At 41.8% G+C, this 19107-nt stretch overlaps 1 long non-coding RNA gene and 1 pseudogene across 2 annotated transcripts in view; one reads left to right on the top strand and one right to left on the bottom strand.

The window, feature by feature from the left end:
• Window positions 1–19107, top strand: part of LOC309496565 — a 381708-nt gene that overhangs the window by 268836 nt on the left and 93765 nt on the right. The gene's annotated exons all lie outside the window — the stretch shown is intronic.
• On the bottom strand, window positions 8168–18725 carry LOC309496531 (tripartite motif-containing protein 16-like; annotated as a pseudogene). Its single transcript, XR_014211785.1, has 6 exons — window positions 18053–18725; window positions 12813–12908; window positions 12492–12725; window positions 11631–11790; window positions 11430–11477; window positions 8168–9532 (listed from the first exon to the last, which is right to left on the bottom strand). The product of XR_014211785.1 is annotated as a tripartite motif-containing protein 16-like (transcript).

The following is a 19107-nucleotide window of genomic DNA, read 5'->3' as shown; positions in this document are numbered from 1 at the left end:
CTTTCAGGGACCAGATGCAACTGAGTCCTGCTGACTTCAACATTCACATGAGTGAATGGTTTCATGGCCTTATTTCAGTGACAATTTTTTTTTGTATTTTCACAAACCACGCATAAATGTCATTATCTCAAAACTACAAACTTTTACATACATGCTGCTGATATATTATTGTAGCAGAATTTGTGCTGAATACAGTGTAATCAGACTTTAGCCATGAAAATGTCACTAGTAACAGAAAAAAACACAAATGTCAGAGCATGTCAGAACACCTCCAGGCCCAGAAAACAGCTCAGACCTCAGAGGGTTAAAGGATCGGGCTTACAGATTTCAGATACCAGAACGAAGCGCAGGCACTCTTTTCAACTCATGGGTCGATTACATGTTTGATGTACTTGGTGAATTACCTGTATGGCCACATAGAGACACCATCATCTCCCAAATGCCAGATAAATGTAAGATCAACTTTGGAACAACTCTAGCAATACTTGACTGCACAGAAGTAAAGATTGAGAAGCCAAGTTCGTTAGTACTGCAAAGTCAAAGTTTCTCAAACTATGAAATCAAACAACACTCATGTGATTGCATGTGATCCACGTGGCGCTATCATGTTTACATCGACACTTTTTACTGGATCATTGTCTGACAAGGAAATTGTTCAGAAAAGCAAATTCCTAGAGTTGCTGAAAACACTCATGTCTCATAGCTACCTGAGCAAAGGTGATGGTGTAATGGTTGACAAAGGATTTCTCGTTGAGAAAGAATTGGAAGAAATTGGACCGAGAGTAAATATCCCCCCTTTTGCTCAGTCAAACAAACAGATGGCTGCCGCTGATGTACACAAAACCAAAAAGGATAGCTGCTCACAGAGTTCATGTGGAGAGAGCTATTGCCAAAATAAAGAAATTCAAAATTGTATCGGGGAGAATACCCAACATCGGGTTGGGCAACATAAATCAAATTTGGTATGTTGTAAGCATGCTCTCAAATTTTCAGCCTCACATATTATAGGCTAGTTATCCTGTATTTCTCTGTGTTGAGCAAGGGATTTAAAATGTAAAAAAGATGGCTCATCTGAAATACTTTTATTGTATGTGTGTATATATGTGTAAAGATTTTTTTGTGACTGGAATAGTTGTATTTGTTGATAATCTACTGTGATTAGCTGTAAGTGTTGCACATTTTGACCTCTGGGGGTCCCGCATACATCATTATGAGAAATGATGTAGAGGAATGCACATTGCTTGAATGTTTTCAAATGTAAATAAAAATAAATTGATCAACTGTTAGCTGTCATAGTCTACTTATGTAGATATGAATATGAATATTTGAACCATCTTTCCTCCAGATACTGTGCAGTGTGCAGACTGTTAGTGTATTATTTACCTGGTAACTCAAACCATAGACATGTATAGAAAGGCTAGATAGCTTACCGGCGCTGAGAGCCAATGGGACCCGACGACGTCACACGGCGGCCATCTTAGGACAGGACCGCTCGTCCAGTTATAACATTAAAGTCTATTGTGCATGTAGTGCTGAAATAACTATATTTTGCTCAATTTTCAACCGATTTTCAAACGGCTTGGTGTGTCATAAACGTCAGGGATGCGGCTATTTAACTGCATACTTGTGAAAAATTATAGCCACAAACGGCATCAGCACAAATCATAGCCACGTTAATAAGGTTTGTAATAAACCAAAACGTTTGTAAATCCGTCAAGAATTCAGCAAGTTACGAGCATTTTAGTTGGCGTATGTCACTCACCTTCCGTCCACAGCAGCAGGGAGCAGCAGCGCAGTCTCCTGACCTAAGATGGCCGCCAAGTGACGACACAGCTGACTCCGCCTTGAGCCATCTAGCCTTTCTATACATGTCTATGACTCAAACCACATCCGATTGGAAGTTCCTTTCCCTGTACTGTCACCCTAGCAGCTGTCTGATTGACTAGGTAACTTATTGGGGCCCCGGTCATGTTTTTTATGACATCATATACGTCTGCTCTCACACCTGACCCTTTCCTAAAAAAGGCAGCAAGGTTGTTTTAGGACAGGTAATGTATTGTAAAACATGAGCTTCATGGTCACCTCACAATGTTAGTCATACTTGGATATTGTACAGTACATGCAGCATCACAAAGATGAAAACATGCTGTTTCTCTGAGTTCATGAAGAGAATATGAATGAATGAAAATAAAACAGACTGTTTAACTGCAGAATAAGTACTTTTGCCCACCACTGTGTACTGTACATGACCTCAACCTATGATTACCTGTTTGGGTTGTAGGGGCAGACGACCGGCTTCTTTTTCCGTTTAGCCTTTGCTTTGGCAACAATGACAGACGTGATAGGTTGGGCTTGTGATCTGCTTGCCTCTCGGCCGATGCCACTGCTGGGCCTGACTTGTATAGGACAGCTGATCTCTCCCCCGCAACCGGTCAACATAGTGGAACAGACCAATAATATGGGAGCAGTAACCCGGTTCCCTATGGATTCAATCCCAATGATATTTCAGATCAATGACATGGAATTTGTTACTGTTAACAGATGTTTAGCAAAGCCTAGTATATTACAAAACGCTGCTTTAGCAGAAGAAAAATCTAGCTATGCTAATACGGTGCTTTAAGCTAGGTTTAGATTAAAAAAAATAAGCTAGTAGCAATTACCATTGCATATTTTACAAGTCACATCAAGTTAGATTAATAAATTGAAAGTAATAATAATACATTAATAAATTGAAAGTAAATCACACTTCTTACCCTGCAGTGCATGCACAATGCTGATCCTCTATCTTGTTGTCTGAGATGGTGATGGCAACGAGATGTGGTTTATCACGTTTACACTGTGACCTGTACATTTTTGCCTGGAGCTGAAGCTTTTCATCGACCTTCTCAAAAATAATATAACCCTCCAAATGCATAGTTAAGGCCCTTTTGGTGACTTCGAGATGATATATAATCTTTCTGTCTCCAAAAATCATCAATTGCCTCCTGTGAAATGTCTCCTACTGTGACAGATGCCATAGCGCCTGTCACCGAATGTTGACTGTTTGTCCGAGTGGAGGGGGCGTGGCTTAGCCATAGGTCAATTTATACATGTTTTATTTATTAGTCTATTTTGTTTTTCTATTTTGGCGTTGGGGCATCCTGAAGCCATGGCTCCTTAATTTAATTACTTTTTTTTTCCACCTTAATAAATTATATTTTTTGTGGAACAAAGATTTGTGTCTTTGGTGATCTGTCGGCTGGGGCTGGTTTCCTTTTTACCAACTGGAAAAGTTCACGTCAAGCCCTTTCTTTATTGAACGGGTCGTAACAAATGAGGTCTCGTCCTATCGTAATGGATTGTGACACGTTATGGTAACAAGTTCGTCCTATTGTATGTATACGTCTTTTTCTCTCATTTTGCTGGTGCAGGCGTTTTATTGGCAGTTTTATCTTGAGTATCGGGGAAAGGGATATAAAATACTGGAATTTAGTATTGAGGCATTTTGACAAAAGCCTTCGGATGAAGTATTAGAATTGTGTCGTAAAGTGGCTTTTACTTTTTCATAATCAATACCGTCTAAACAATAGATTTTGAAAGAAAACACTGACATTATTTTCCACAATGGTGCTCAGGCCTGCTGGGCCCCCCCCCAAATTTGTTTTCATAAAATCATTGTCTATAGGCCTATATAAAAGAAACATGCGAAATATGGCTATTTAAACAATTAATAGATGACAGCATGCTGCTGAGTTTGGTTCATTTCTGTGAGGCTCGGTGCCTCACAAACAAGTTGATGGAAAGGAAACCGAGATGGCAGTTTGTTTGTTTTCTTTATTTTACAAAAGCACAATGTTGTGTTTTATTGCGAGTGTACACAAATATAAATGAATACTTTGCAGTTTTTAATGATGTCCTGTATGAACAAAATAACGGAGTATATTTTTATGATTCCATCGCGCCGGCGCCTCACACACACACAACATATTCCAGCATTGCAATCTTGACATCGCAGCCGGTTCATTATCAAAATAAAATAGTCAACCTAACATAAAAATTACACTGCTCTGTTTAAATAGTCAGTAGCCTACAATTCGTGCCATTCAGCGTAAGCACCGCTCCACTGTGATGTTTCCAAGCACATTTTTGCGCATGTAAAGAGGGTGATTTTTTGAAGAGGGATCGATATTGGAACGTGAGTGAAGTACAAAGAAGCCCACGGACGTAATTTCCTATTTTTTGATATAGTGTGCACGCGATGTTCCTGGGCGTGGAACATCGCGCGCATCGACATAAGCTCGGTCCTGCTCCGTGGTTTCGCGGTTGCGGCACAGGCGATGAAACGCCAGAAACAACAACAGGTGACTTTAAGCTATCGTTATATGATCCCGCTCTTATTCATGCAAATGCTTTTAAACCATTCATGCGCGACAAGACAAAAGAGAACGCGGTGTCAGTGAATGTCCTCCTGACACACACACACGACCCACAGATAGACGCGCTCAAGTATCGCACAGACAGCGCGCCAGTATCAAGTTCTCTTTCGTGCTAGAACAAACAACACACATGTATGCCCAAATGTCCGTTTTGTCGAGTATCCTCACAAGAACAGTCTTAAATGAGTTAAATAAAATCTTAAATGAAAGTAAAGAGTAGTGAGAGAATGGGATGCATGAGATCGTCAGCAGCGGCTGGTCCTAAAGTGGCTGGCAGCTAATTCTCTCTGTCAGTAAAGTTAACCAAAGGACAAAGAAAACAGAGAAAATTACTAACTGCTCTTGACTAAAGAATGCTTGTAGCTTTAATAAGGATTTATCTATATTTAGTTTATAATTTATGCAGTGCGGAATGTTTTGATAACCTTATTCAATTTCTGTATATTTCATACCTGTTAGACAGGAAAGGCACAGGTAAATATGACATTTATAATGGGTTTATGTAAGGTTTGTTTTAAGTTCACTTAAATTAAAAGTTGTTATATTGTTTGAAGCCTAATAAATATTAAAAATTTGGGGAGATAATCATTTTCATTTTTTCTTAGAAGCCTATAATAAATAATAGTTTAGCATCCAAATAAATCGCGAATATGGAAAAAAAATATTTTTGAATGAGAGAGTTACTTGAGCCCAACGCCGCTTACTTTCACTTTCGCTTTAAATTATTTCGTTTTGGCTTGTTTATAGATATATTTTCATTCTTGTTCTGTTCTGAATAAGGATTTGTTGTCGAATATTTTTAGTGTATTTTTTTAAGCATACAACAGACGATAGTAGGCTATTAATTGGTTACAATTCTTACAATGGTTAATGGTTAACTGGTTAATTAGCATCCCTGTAGCTTTAGCTAGATCAAAAGAGTGCAGAATCAACTTTGCGTTGCGATCGCGTCACGGATAAGCCACTGCACGTGCATCATCAAAAGTGGTTGTTAAGAAAAGTGCTGAGCTGAATTTTTGTGCCAGCTGTGCACAATAGAGCACTTTTAAATGGGAATAAAGTCTAATGCGCCTTTAGCCCCATTGTATTCTGTATGCTTGGCTTAAGAATAGGCCTATATAAGCCTATGGGTCGCGTCAATAATAAAAAAAATTAAAAAAGTGTCGCTCTTGAAAAAGTTTGAAAACCACTGCCATAGTAGATACAAAATAGTACACAAAACAGTAAATCATTCACAGTTTCTGGGATGCATGTTCATTTATAGATCAGTTAGTCTATGATTGATGCAGCAAAGTCTGTATTAAAGATTGTTTCTGTCTTCCCATTGTCTCTCTCTTGCGCATGTGGCCACATTCCTTTGGATCGTAAAACTCTTATCAGTTTCAGTGTGTCCTGTAACAAGACACTGCATCCTGCCAGTGTGTTAGCTACATTTGGGATGTTAGTTTTTGGGGAAAGTTTCACAGGCCTTGGTTGGGAGAGTAAGTTTGCTGGATTATTCATTAAATAAATGAATAATTTGTGTGTGTCTGATTGGTCCAGACGCTACAACCGAGACTGCCGGAGCACACCCTGTGCCAACCCCACCGTCTGTTTCCCTTCCCAATGAGCGGATGTATCTTTGAGTCGAGCCCTGTCTTCCACCTCCTGCTCGTTATGCCAGTGAGCCTCAATTATGTCAAGCTTTTGTGACAAAGTGTTCTTTGTTTTTTACACTTCAACCTACATCGTTTCCTATGGAGCAATCTAAGGTGGTGCTAATAAACATCCTTGTTGCGACTCGTTCCAGTCCTACGCCGAGGAACTGAAAAGAGTGTTTGATCGAGCGGTTTCAGGTCGAGAGGCTTCCCGGGAGCTGGTGGATTTACAACAGTGCAATCGCTCAGTCGCAGATTACTCTATTGATTTTCGCACTCTGGCGGCAGAGACAAAATGGAACAAGGACGCACAGTGGGATAATTTCCTGCATGGATTGGCTGACCGTATCCAAAGGGAGATATTGGGTTTGGACTTGCCTACTAATGGTTTGATCGAGCTGGCGATTTGTGTAGACAGTCGTCTGCGGCGCCGTGATCAGCACACGCATCAATCTCCTTTTTCTGAAGTGGATTTTTCTAGTGTTACGTTCAGCCCCGCTCAAGATCCAGAACCCATGCAGGTGGACAGAACCCGGCTGACCAGGGAGGAGAGGGATCGTTGGAGAAACTGTGGACTCTGTCTGTACTGTGGAGCGCCTGGACACTTTGCCTCCAATTGTCTCGTAAAAGCTCAAGCTCGTCAATAGACCAGAGGTTATTGACGGGCTGTGTTTCTCTCAAAGTCCTCTTCAGCTACTCTCCTTCCGGTCAGACTACAATGGGCCAATACTTTCCACACCTGCCAGGCCTTATTGGAATCAGGAGCGGATGGAAATTTTATTGACGCAACGTTCATTTCGCAGCTCAAGATTCCTGTGGTCATGCTTTCCTCTCCCATAGCCGTCCATGCACTCAGCGGTCAAGCTTCTATCACCCGGTCTACTGGCCCCATCCAGTTCATCACGTCCGGTAACCACTCTGAAGAAAATCGACTCCTATTGATTGATTCTCCGCTGACCCCTGTGGTTCTTGGTCACCCTTGGTTGTCTCGTCATAATCCTCACATTAACTGGCAAAAGAACATTTGTTCCTGGAGCAGTTATTGTCATGTGTCTTGTTTGGTGTCTGCTTGTTCTTCTGTCACTTGTTCTGTTTTGCAGGAGGAATCTGTAGATGTGTATAACATGCCCAAAGAGTATCTGGACCTGAAGGAGGTGTTCAGTAAGTCTCGAGCTGATTATTTTCCTCCGCATCGTCCTTATGACTGTGCTATAGATCTATTGCCAGGTACTTCTCCACCTAAGGGCAGGTTATATTCGCTTTCTGTTCCAGAAAGGGAGGCTATGGAGAAATATATTTCTGATTCTCTTGCAGCCAAGATCATTCGCCCTTCCTCCTACCCTGCTGGTGCAGGGTTCTTCTTTGTGGTTGAGAAGGATGGTTCTCTGCGGCCTTGCATCGACTATCGGGGGTTGAAGAACATCACGGCAAAGAATACTTATCCTTTGCCGCTGATGTCTTCAGCTTTCGAGCGGTTGCAGGGGGCTTACTTTTTCACGAAGATGGATCTCTGTAACGTTTATCAGGAAGGGGGATGAGTGGAAGACTGCATTTAACCCTCTGGGGTCTGAGGTGTTTTCTGGGCCCTGGAGGTGTTCTGACATGCTCTGACATTTGTGCTTATTTCTGTTACTTGTGTGACATTTTTATGGCTAAAGTCTGATTACACTGTATTTAGCACAAACTCTGCTACAATAATATGTCAGCAGCATGTATGTAAAAGTTTGTAGTTTTGAGATAATGACATTTATGCATGGTTTGTGAAAAAAAAAAGAAAAAAGAAAAAGTAACTGAAATAAGGTCATGAAACCCATACTGATTATTTCTTCACAAGACTTTGGAAAATTGTATGACGTAGCCTAGAATATTTGCTTCAAAACTATGTGAAAATCATCCTGACTGCTCATTCAGATAAGACAATATATTGATTTAAAATTTGTCAGACGTGTTTTGTGTAAGAAAGCTTTATGCGAGTAGGCGTAAACACATCCTGAATATTTATGGCTTTTCACACCTGAGAAAGACAAAGACCCTCCCATAATGGCCCTATTAGGAGCTATCAGGCCCTGTCATTCTGAGCAACCTTGCACAAAGAATGAGGAGATTTTAAAAAAATGGCTTTTTGATTGTTTGGATTTATTTACAACACAACATAATCCAAAGATACACAACAAATGACAAAAAAACACATTGTTGAAAACAATGATCCAAAGACAGAGACCTTTGTGCCATTCCTAAAAACATTGTAGATACCTTTCATTTCCAAGGTGTTTGATTTTTCACTTTACCATGTTCATGTACAGAGAATGTGTATTTAGTTATTTATAAATTGTATTGCTTATTTTATTCAATTCTCTCTTAACTTCTGGATAATGACTTTTTGTAATTTAAGTACTTAATTCCATTAATTTGAGTGGAATATTTAATCTAAATGTGTATATCAAAAATGAAAATAAAGCCTATTATTATGAAAGTAAACCGGATTAGATTAGAATAATTGTGCTCATACTTTTACTGATGAAGGGTTTACAGTATGAACATATGATTTGGGTCTATATGTTTTAAATTTATTCATTTAGTAACCTGACATTTAGCAATTTTTCATGGCAATTTTTTTTTATTGAATAACTATTTTTTGTGATCATTTCAGTTGAAACGTACGCACAGATACACACCGTCACTCATCATGACTCACAAACACACACTGATCTTACGGTCTGTTTGAGGATTCATTACACACATTTATTCTGACATATTATTTCACTGACAGAAGTTCAGCTGTGTTATTAATGTAATGAAGAGAAAGTAAGAGACTCTATAACATCTCACTGTTACTGATTTATCATGCAGCTCAAAGCATTATGGGTAGAATCTCTACAGTCTGTTCTGATTCATCAACAGAGTTTCACTGATGGTGTATTATAAAGAGATAACAATCCAGGATAAACACTAAACCCAGGATAGAGTGTGTGAGTAAATGTGGTCTGGACTGTGTGTATGAGGCTCATTGTGTCAGAGACGCTGTAGAAGGACAGAGTTCCTGCACTGTGATCCACATACACTCCTATTCTCCTGTGATCCACACACACTCCTGTTCCACAGCTGATGGGCTTTACAGGGAGTTTAGTCTCTATGTTCTTGTGTTTGAATGAGTAATTGGAGGAAGAGCAGAACAAACTCCAGGACTGATCATTATATCCAAACCGACACTCATTACTCCGTCCCTTCCTGCTGATGCTCTTATATGAAACTGATATACACACACATCTCCCACTCCACTCAATCTCCCACTCCACTCAATCTCCCAGTAACCGCGTCCACACACTCTCTCTCTACACAACACCTGCCACACATCATCAAATCTGTCTGGATGATCAGGATACGACTGCTCTGTGCCAGTGTTAGAAATCACTCTGTTCCTGTCAGACAGACGGAGGAGTTTATTCACTGTGTTCGGATCCAGAGTGAACTGATGAGAATCTGATGGAGAGAAAACACATCAGAATCAGGAATTATGAACCCCCCCAATATTTTCAAATAAAAATAACCCACATTTCTATTTTTCATTTCATATTTCAATCTTTCTGCTCATCAAAAATTCCAGATGAAAACCATCTCCACACATTCCACCTTTTTTATTTTACATTTTAAAATCAAAGGGATATTTCACAATATTCCTGTTTTTACTGTATTTTGGATAATAAATAAATAAATCCAGCCTCAGTGAGCAGAAGAGAGTTCTTTCATAAACATTAAAAACCTTTGTTACGTACGCTATACGGAGGAATGCATGTTGTATATGTGTATGTGTGGTTAGACTGTTTTATGTGTTTCAGCTTTCATTGGAGCCACAGCCTGTCATTCTTCACCAGGGAAGATGACACCCCGGTTCACGTCCCCCTGTTTAAACACCTGTGTCGCCAGCTTTTTGCTCACTCTGCTGTTTGCTCGATTGCTGCTGCTTGTTGCTCTGTTTTATGATTATCACTGTTATTAGAGTCCGTGTATACTGTGTGTTAGATATAGATACTGTACACTTCGAAAAAGAAACATTTTGGAGTGGAGTTTTAACTATATGTGACCCTGGGCCACAAAACCAGTCACAAGGGTAAATTATTTGAAATTGCTGATTAAATAAATAAGCTTTTCATTAATGTATGGTTTGTAAGGATAGGACAATATTTTGGCGGAGATACAACTATTTGAAAATCCTGCAATCCGAGGGTGCAAAAAAATCTCAACATTGAGAAAATTGCCTATAAGGAAGGACCAGTGTTCTATGGGGCGTGCTCTGGCAGGGGTCTGGCGACAGAGGGGGACGAGTGTGGCGAGGCTCGTGAGCGGCGCACACTGTCATCCGGGACCTCTGGGGGCTCAGAGATGGGTGTGTCAATTCTTTCTTTAACCACATTAGGGTGCTGCCCGCCCGTGGGCGAGGGAGTGGAGAACAAAAGATTCTCCCCGGCCCTCCACCGGGGGAAGGAGTGGCCCTGCTACCACCTCCTGGAAAGAACTGAGTGCCATCTCTGAGCAGCCCGTCTCAGAATCACTGCTTAGCCTGGCGTTTAGTGGGGCGTGGGGCTGGGGCGCCTTCCTGCAGCTTCATCCACGATGCAGCCCGGGTGAAGGCTGCTGTTGGGGCCGTGCGGGAGCCACGGGAGGGCGCCCTCGGCGGCGAGCAGGCTGAGGACTCTGTACTGACGGCTGGGTGGAGGCAGCAGCGGGCCGTCAGGTCAGAATATGTTTTATTGCCTCAGTCTGCTTCTGGGCGGTTGAGAACTGTTGGGCAAAGTCCTCGACCGTGCCGCCAAAGAGGCCAGCCTGGGATAGGGGCATCCCACTCTGCATCCCGCATGGGGGGAAGCGGTCTGCGAACACAGTTGTATCGCGACAGAACGCTCCACCTGGGGAACCCCAGTGTACCCTTTGGCAACCGCCTGGTCGAGAGGAGGAAAGGCCAAGGGTGCCTTCCAGGACCTCGTGACCTCCTCATGCACGTCCGGGAAGAAAGGCATTGGGGTTGGACACTGTCTACACTGGACGCCAAATCACAGACAGTAAAAGCACACAGAACCCATTATAATCAGTGATTCTGTCTACACTGAACGCGCTACGTTCTATTTCTGACTCACTCAATTACGCTATGGACAAATGCATTTGGAATGTTCATGTTTTGTGGAATGTTAGAATGTTGCAGACCATTTTTTGTTGTTGTTAGAACACCCCCTTTTGAAAACATTGCTCCCCCGATGTTCTCCGTTGAGAAACGCAAAATTACATGATCAACTCTAAATATCTTCTGTCATGTTTTCTTTCACCTTCTACAGAAAGAACATGAACTCAGTGAGATTTTCTGCTTGTTTTCTTAGTGACTTACATTGTAGGAAGTCGTTCCTGGTCCTGGGAACAATGTTGGTGAAAGTGACTGTGGAAATCAACAGAAATGAAGAGTGTGATTATCATGTCAAGAGAAAATTATCCCTGCATCTGTTCCTAAGACATTTCTAATATGATCTTCTACATGATATGAGATGATGGAGGATCATTTCTGAGAGCTGATGAATCTCCAGGACTTTACCTCTGTCAGAGATCTTCTTTAGCTCCTCTTTGCAGAAATCCTCCAGTTTGTCTTTCAGCTGACGGACAGATTCTCTCACGCCATCAAAAGAGGAGAGAGAACTGAAGGGATTGTCATTTACGTCTGTAGATTCAGGAGGAGCTGAGAGAGACTGGAAACTCTACAGAAAACAGAAATCAGAGCTCATCACCTCCACACTTTATAAATAACCTGCACTATTGTCAGATTTGTGCGGCTCTTGTTGATCTTTAGTAACTCTCAAACCAGCTCTTTTACAGCATCAGCTTCATTCTTCTCATATTCATTATATCATGTTAGAGCTAAGTTATTGTGTTTGACACTTACACTATATGTGAACTTTTTAGGAAAACTCTTGGATGATCAAACAACTGTCAATAACATAAATGTAACAGATCAAGTCCATCAATGGACATGGCAGAGTTGAGTAGATTTGATCAGGAAAAGCAGTTCAAAGGCACTTTCACAGCATCAACTTCCTGTTTGAGGAATTCACTGCCAAATTCATTGATCTGTTACCAGCAAATATTTATGAAAATTATTATCAAGGATTATCTGATTTTGGTAAAAATTACCCACAATTTGTAGTATAAGTAAAAAAATGTCAAAAGAAAGTAAAGAGATGATGGGAAATCTAGCTGGGTGAAGCTGGCACCATCAAGTTCATGTATTTCACATTGTTGTTTCCTAAGAGATTGAGATTGAGTCTGACTGATGATGATATAATAACCGAACACACAGATCAACACTTCAGTCAACGGCTCATTCTGCTCTCATGAAATGTTTCTCTGTGAGTCTCTTGCGCAAGTCCACTATGATCCTGTTCTTCTAGATCTCTGTTACCTTCAGGAAATAGATGTGATCCTGTGTGTGTGAAAGCTGCTCCAGCTCAGCGTCTCTCCTCCTCAGATCATTGATCTCCTGCTCCAGTCGCTCCAGTCGTCCTTCAGCTCGACTCACTGCAGTCTTTTCCTGATCTCTGATCCGCTGTGTCGCCTCAGAGCGGCTTCTCTCAATGGAGCGGATGAGCTCAGTGAAGATCTTCTCACTGTCCTTCACTGCTGTCTGTGCAGAGCGCTGTTAGGACACACATCACAATCACACAGTGAGCTTCAGTGAGTCCTGACTGAGACTTCTCAAACTTCTCTTCTTCTCCAGACTCACCTTATGAGACGCGACAGCCTTTCTCAGCTGCTGAAGATCTTTCGCTCTCTGCTGGATCCTCTGCTGGAACGACCTCTGCGTCTCCTTCAGCTGGTGCTAAAGGAAAAACCAATGACAGTAGAAACATCACATTAATCATCAGGTAAACAGATATGAATCCAATATCGGTGAAGTGGTGAGACTGAGGGGTTAAAGACCTTACATGATAAGTGAAAAAAGTGGAAAAAAGTGAAGTGAAGTGACATGTGAAGGCCAAGTTTGATAACCCCATACTTTGAATTTGTCCTCTGCGTTTAACCCCTCCAAGTTAGTGCATGCACATTAGGAGCAGTGAGTAGTGAACACGGTAGCAGTGGCCAGCCATTCTCTGTGGAAGCGATTGGGGCCTCAGTCATTTCCTGCTGGTACTGGAATCAAACCCCCAAACTTCGTGTTATCGCCTGACTCTCTAAACATTAGTCCCTGACTGCCCCCCTAAGGTTATTATAAAGTTATTATAGCTTCAATCATAAGTGCCAGCATTACTTCATCAGTGCCTAGTTTTAATACGACAGTTCACCCAGATGTAACGACTGAGACAATCAGACAAATACCTATTTGTTCCATTTAACAAATAAGCTTTAAAGCCCACTCTTAGGAATGAAATATCCCACCAAAAAAGGCAAGAGAGCAGAAAAGGCCTCAGTCACCAGAGCGACCATCAGATAAGATGGTTTTATTGCTGTCAAAAATGTGGTCAAGACTGAGGCCATAGGAAAGACCTACAGCCCTTAAAACAGACTTTCCTGCATTCAGTTATAGACAAACTGATCTATAAATGAACATTGTGTCTGATAATTGTATGTCTTGTATACTTTCTCTTGCATTTATATTTATTTTATGCATGCTTTTTAAGAGAACTACTAGTTGTAGTATAACTCCACCTATATCGTGTCTCCTATCTAATTAATCCTCATTTAATGACTCACACTTTAATGTACATCACCTCATCATAGAATGCAGTGTGTGTTTGTTATATCTATCTGAGTACAAATGGACACAAACGGCAAGGTCTATGTTCTAACCACACTTAAGATTGAGTCATAAATCCTCCCAACAGAAGAATTTCCGACTTGGATATTCCACCTTTCTTATTGGTCAAGCCAACCCTGAGAGGTGGGACCTTTCTCAGGCTTTAAATTGCCTTCTCGGTACGTTCGCATAGCTGTCCTGCGGGGCCGCACCAGGCCCCAGGGCAGCAGGCCTTGACCCACAACCAGCCATGTGCTCATACAGGAGAGAGAGGACCCTCTCAACCACAAAAGAATCAAGGACAACATCAGGAGTTTGGCACAATTTCTTCATTCAGTGCAGAAGAAGTTCATCGCAAATCCAACCATCAACTCTTCCAACTTCCTCCCTTCTCCTGGTTGCTCTGCGTGTCCTCTCCGGCCCAGGGCTGGCAGGCCACAATCTGCACTCCAGCCAAACAAACCATGCAAGTTCATCACCATTTCTTCATTCAGCGCAGAAAAAATCGATTGAGACTCATGGAACCATCAAAATCCTTCTTCAGGAACTTCACGAAATGCTTTCACTGCAAAGGTCATGGAAGTATACATTTAATGAGGTGCTCTGAAAATAATAAGCTGATGGTTGTAATTCATAGTTAGATGGATATTTCCCATAGTTCCATTTCCTGCTTCCGGTTTCATTCTGTCACTTACCATTTTACCCAGGTACATGTGATTGTATGTTGTGTGTTTAGATTAGTTATGTTTGTGAATTAGTTAATAAAACTTGTGCACTATACTTATTTGGTTCTGATTCTCTGCTTGCAACAGAGTTTATTTTAGGATTTAGATTTTGACTACAGGCTCTTAGTAGTACTTTACAGGAAGAAAGACGTTTCCCTCTCCCAGAAATGAAAATGTCTAAGAATTAATAAACAATTAACACTAAGGGCCCTATCTTGCACCCAGCGCAAGTGACTTTGTACACCGACGCATGTATCATTCCTATTTTGCACCCGCGCAAAGCGGACTTTTCCCTCCACAGAAGCACGTCGGTAAGTTAGGAAACACACTTGCGCTCCCGGGGGCGGTTCAGCGCAAAGAGGAGGCGTGTTCCGGCGCAAACGTTCATTCATGCTATTTTGCAGGTTTAGAAAACAATTGCGCCACTAACCAGGAAAAAATAGTTTAAAGTCAGTGGCGCGTTGCGCATGTTATTCATATGCTATTTTAAGGGCGCATGCTTGGCCATAATCAATGTAGCGTGTGCACAACGCACATAGCCTACACTTTGATTCTCTCATCTACACAGAAGCAGCAGTTTTCATTTTTGAATACATTATTACGATAGATAGATAGATAGATAGATAGATAGATAGATAGATAGACTATTTATTATAAAAGCATACATCTAGCTTACACATTTACCCAAATTATCATACGCCTGTTTAACCGAAGTTAATTTGGGTGGGTTTCTCCATTTCAATGTAACTTCTCTCTTTTACGGCCGTGACGAGAGCGTTGCTCTCCTTGGCTGTGAACTGCTCCTGGCGCGCGCCTGGCAAATCCGCCGTTTCAATAGCAATCCGCTATGGAAAAAGCGCGTTTGCTCTTAAAGGGAATGTGAGATGACGCTCTGATTGGTTTATTTCACGTTACGCCCAAACCACACCTATGAATAATGAAGCTACTTCAGACCAACCCATTTTAGATTTGCGCCTGGCGCAATAGTCATTTATCCCGCCGGGAAAATAGCAACAGCGCCGAGACCCGCCCACAAAGTTACTTGCGCTTTGCGCTTTGACACTTGCGTTTCAGATCGTTAAAATAGGGCCCTATGTGTTCACGGGACAAACAGGTTGATTGATTGTAATATTAATTTTACTACATTAAATTAATTCTATTAACTGATCAAAATATTCATAATAAATTATTACAAGTTATGATTGATAATTAATATTTATTTTGAGCTAATTTGCTACACTGAAATGTAAATTCTTTCATTGTGTACTTCTCCTCATGTCTTTCCAAACTGATTTTCTCTTGCAGAAAACAAAAGAAGATATTGTGAAGACATTCAGGCATGGATGAGGGACATTGCTCCTCCTCGCTCCTCCCCATCATGCTCCGGACCACGGCAAACGTCGGAGACTCCTCCGCTCCCTCACTGACGGCAGCCATCCCCTCTAGCACCCATGCGGCCGGCAGTGAGCTCGCAATTCACTCCAGTCCATGGCAACAGACTCCGCTCAGTGATGCTCGATGACACCGCGGATTCCCCACAGCGGTGGTGGCTCTTTGACAGCGCGTTCCTTCTTCCTCCTGGGTTTCGGCACCAGTGTAACAAGGTCAGTTGTTATGGGAAGGGAACGATCACAAACTTTAATTATAAAATAAACAAACAGAAAACGAAACTAAATTGGCAGCCCCTAATGAACAACTGCAGCACATAACACACATAATGTAAAAGTCCAGGCCTGGTCCTCTCTCGTCCTTCACTGTCATCCTTTTATGCTTCCGTAGCTCCTCCATGAGATACGAGACCGGTACGGAGCACAGGTGGTAATTTAAATAATAATAATAATAATTCATTACATTTATATAGCGCTTTTCTCGGCACTCAAAGCGCTTTACATAGAAGGGGGGAATCTCCTCAACCACCACCAATGTGCAGCATCCACTTGGATGATGCGACGGCAGCCATATTGCGCCAGAACGCCCACCACACACCAGCTTACTGGTGGAGAGGAGACAGTGATGAAGCCAATCAGTATATGGGGATGATTAGGAGGCCATGATGGACAGAGGCCACTGGGCAAATTTGACCAGGATGCCAGGGTTACACCCCTACTCTTTCGAAAGACATCCTGGGATTTTTAATGACCACAGAGAGTCAGGACCTCTCATCCGAAGAACGGTGCTCTTTGACAGTATAGTGTCCCCATCACTATACTGGGGCGTTAGGACCCACACAGACCACAGGGTGAGCACCCCCTGCTGGCCTCACTAACACCTCTTCCAGCAGCAACCTGGTTTTCTCAGGAGGTCTCCCATCCAAGTACTAACCAGGCTCAGCCCTGCTTAGCTTCAGTGGGCAACCGGTCTTGGGCTACAGGGTGACATGGCTGCTGGATAAACTGAAGAAGACTAAACTTCCTGCTGACTGTTACGCTGGAGCTGGAGATGTGCAGTGTGACGTCTGTAATGGAAGAAAACGCAAAGCCGTCAAGTCCTGTCTGGGGTGTCTGAACTCTTACTGTCAGAATCACCTTGAACAACATGAGAGTTTCTTTAAAAGAAAGAGACACAATCTGACTGATGCCACTGGACGACTGCAGTTGTACCAATGTAGTGGGGTTTATGTTATTTAATCAATTTTATTTTGATAAACATGACACAATATAACATATAAAAAGAGCTTTTACTGTTATAAAAACCAGATTTGTGAGCATTAGTGGAACTGAAGGTGTGAGAATAATGTCATTGTGTCGTCATCAGAGCTTGTGCAGTCGCTCTGGAGAAGCTGTGCAAAATGAATCAACCAGCTGCTCTTGAATCTTTGATACTTTGATGCCGTCGCAATTGTCTCAAGTCAGACAAAATTTCTAACCAGCATGCACTGCTTCAAGTCAGTCGGCGATCGGTCTGCGCAGCACTACATGAAGTCAAACAAGCCTATTCTTATCACTTTAGAACTTAAATTATTTATTTTATGCTACTTTAATGTCCTTTTTTAAGATTGAAACTTTTGGACCCTATTGACTTTCAATATATGGACAGATGAGACAGTACTTAAAATACCTTCTTCTGTGTTCCTCAGAAAAAAAGAAGTCATACCAGTTTTGAATAACATGAGTAAACGATGAAAATATATATTTTTTTTACTACTGAACTACTGGTTTAAAAGGGAGCTGTCATCCGCCCCCGCGCCTCCCTCCCTTTTCCCCTTCTCAAACCGCTTCTGTGCACGGCATCCTCCACCTCCGCATCGCCGTTGATGTTTTCTTTATTTTAAGGTGCGTTACATTTCAGACACAAACGTTAAGCAGTAGACCAGTCACAACAGACTGGACCGGCTGACCAATCAGACAGACAGCGATTTTCAGAAGGCCGGTTTTTAAGAAGCTGAAACAGTGTTCAGACAGAGGGTGAAAACAGGCATTAAATGCTGCAAATGTATTCTAGTAGACCCCGTAAACAACATTGTGAACCTGTAAATAAGCATAATTGGACTCTTTAAGTTCATACCTGTTTCTCTGTCCTCTGAGCTGCAGCTGATACAGTGTCGTGGTTTTTATGTTCAGCCATCATACACAGCACACATATACACTTCTGATCAGTGCGGCAGAAAACCTCGAGGAGTTTATCATGTGTTTGGCAGATCATCTCCTGCAGTCGTCCAGTGGCATCAGTCAGATTGTGTCTCTTTCTTTTAAATAAACTCTCATGTTGTTCAAGGTGATTCTGACAGTAAGAGTTCAGACACCCCAGACAGGACTTGACGGCTTTGCGTTTTCTTCCATTACAGACGTCACACTGCACATCTCCAGCTCCAGCGTAACAGTCAGCAGGAAGTTTAGTCTTCTTCAGTTTGTCCACCACTTCAGCCAGAATGGTGATTTTAACTAAAGCAGGTCTTGGACTGAAGGTCTGTCTGCATTGAGGGCAGCTGTAGACTCTCATCTGATCCTCCTGATCCCAGCAGCCTGTAATACAGATCTTACAGAAACTGTGTCCACAGGGAATGGTCACTGGATCCTTCAGGAGATCCAGACACACTGGACACAGGAACTCATCTTGAGAAAACCTGGCTTCTGCCATTTTACTGCAAAAATACAGAGATACAAACACACAACAGCTCAACTACAGTTCAGTTTCTCTTTCTCTTTCCCTGAACTGAAACTGTTTCTTGTTTCCTGGTTCTGTGTTTGAGTGCCGTGTGCAAAACAAATGTCTGTAAAGCAGTGTGACGAGGCATGATGGTAATATCGGTCCTGTACAAGAAATGATGGCTCAGTCACAATAGCACTTCAGTGCAATGGTTTTTATTGACAGTCTTTGTGATCCAGTAGTCCCAAAAGTGTGCAATAAATATTAACAAAGTGAGGGAAAAAAACATGTATATATATATATTGTTTTACGGTGCAAACACCTTCTACCTTGTTTTAATTATTCTCAGGTTAAGGTAAAGTAAGTCAAATTCATTCTAAATAATAAGTATTTGAATGTCCATACTTACAACTCAGAAGAAAGACTTCTCCGTGGTTTAGTTCAGCTCAACCCTTTCATAAAGCAGAGACTTG

Source organism: Leuciscus leuciscus, assembly GCF_965113295.1.
Source record: "Leuciscus leuciscus genome assembly, chromosome: 4".
Taxonomy (NCBI): domain Eukaryota; kingdom Metazoa; phylum Chordata; class Actinopteri; order Cypriniformes; family Leuciscidae; genus Leuciscus; species Leuciscus leuciscus.
This window is presented reverse-complemented; position numbering and strand designations above follow the sequence as displayed.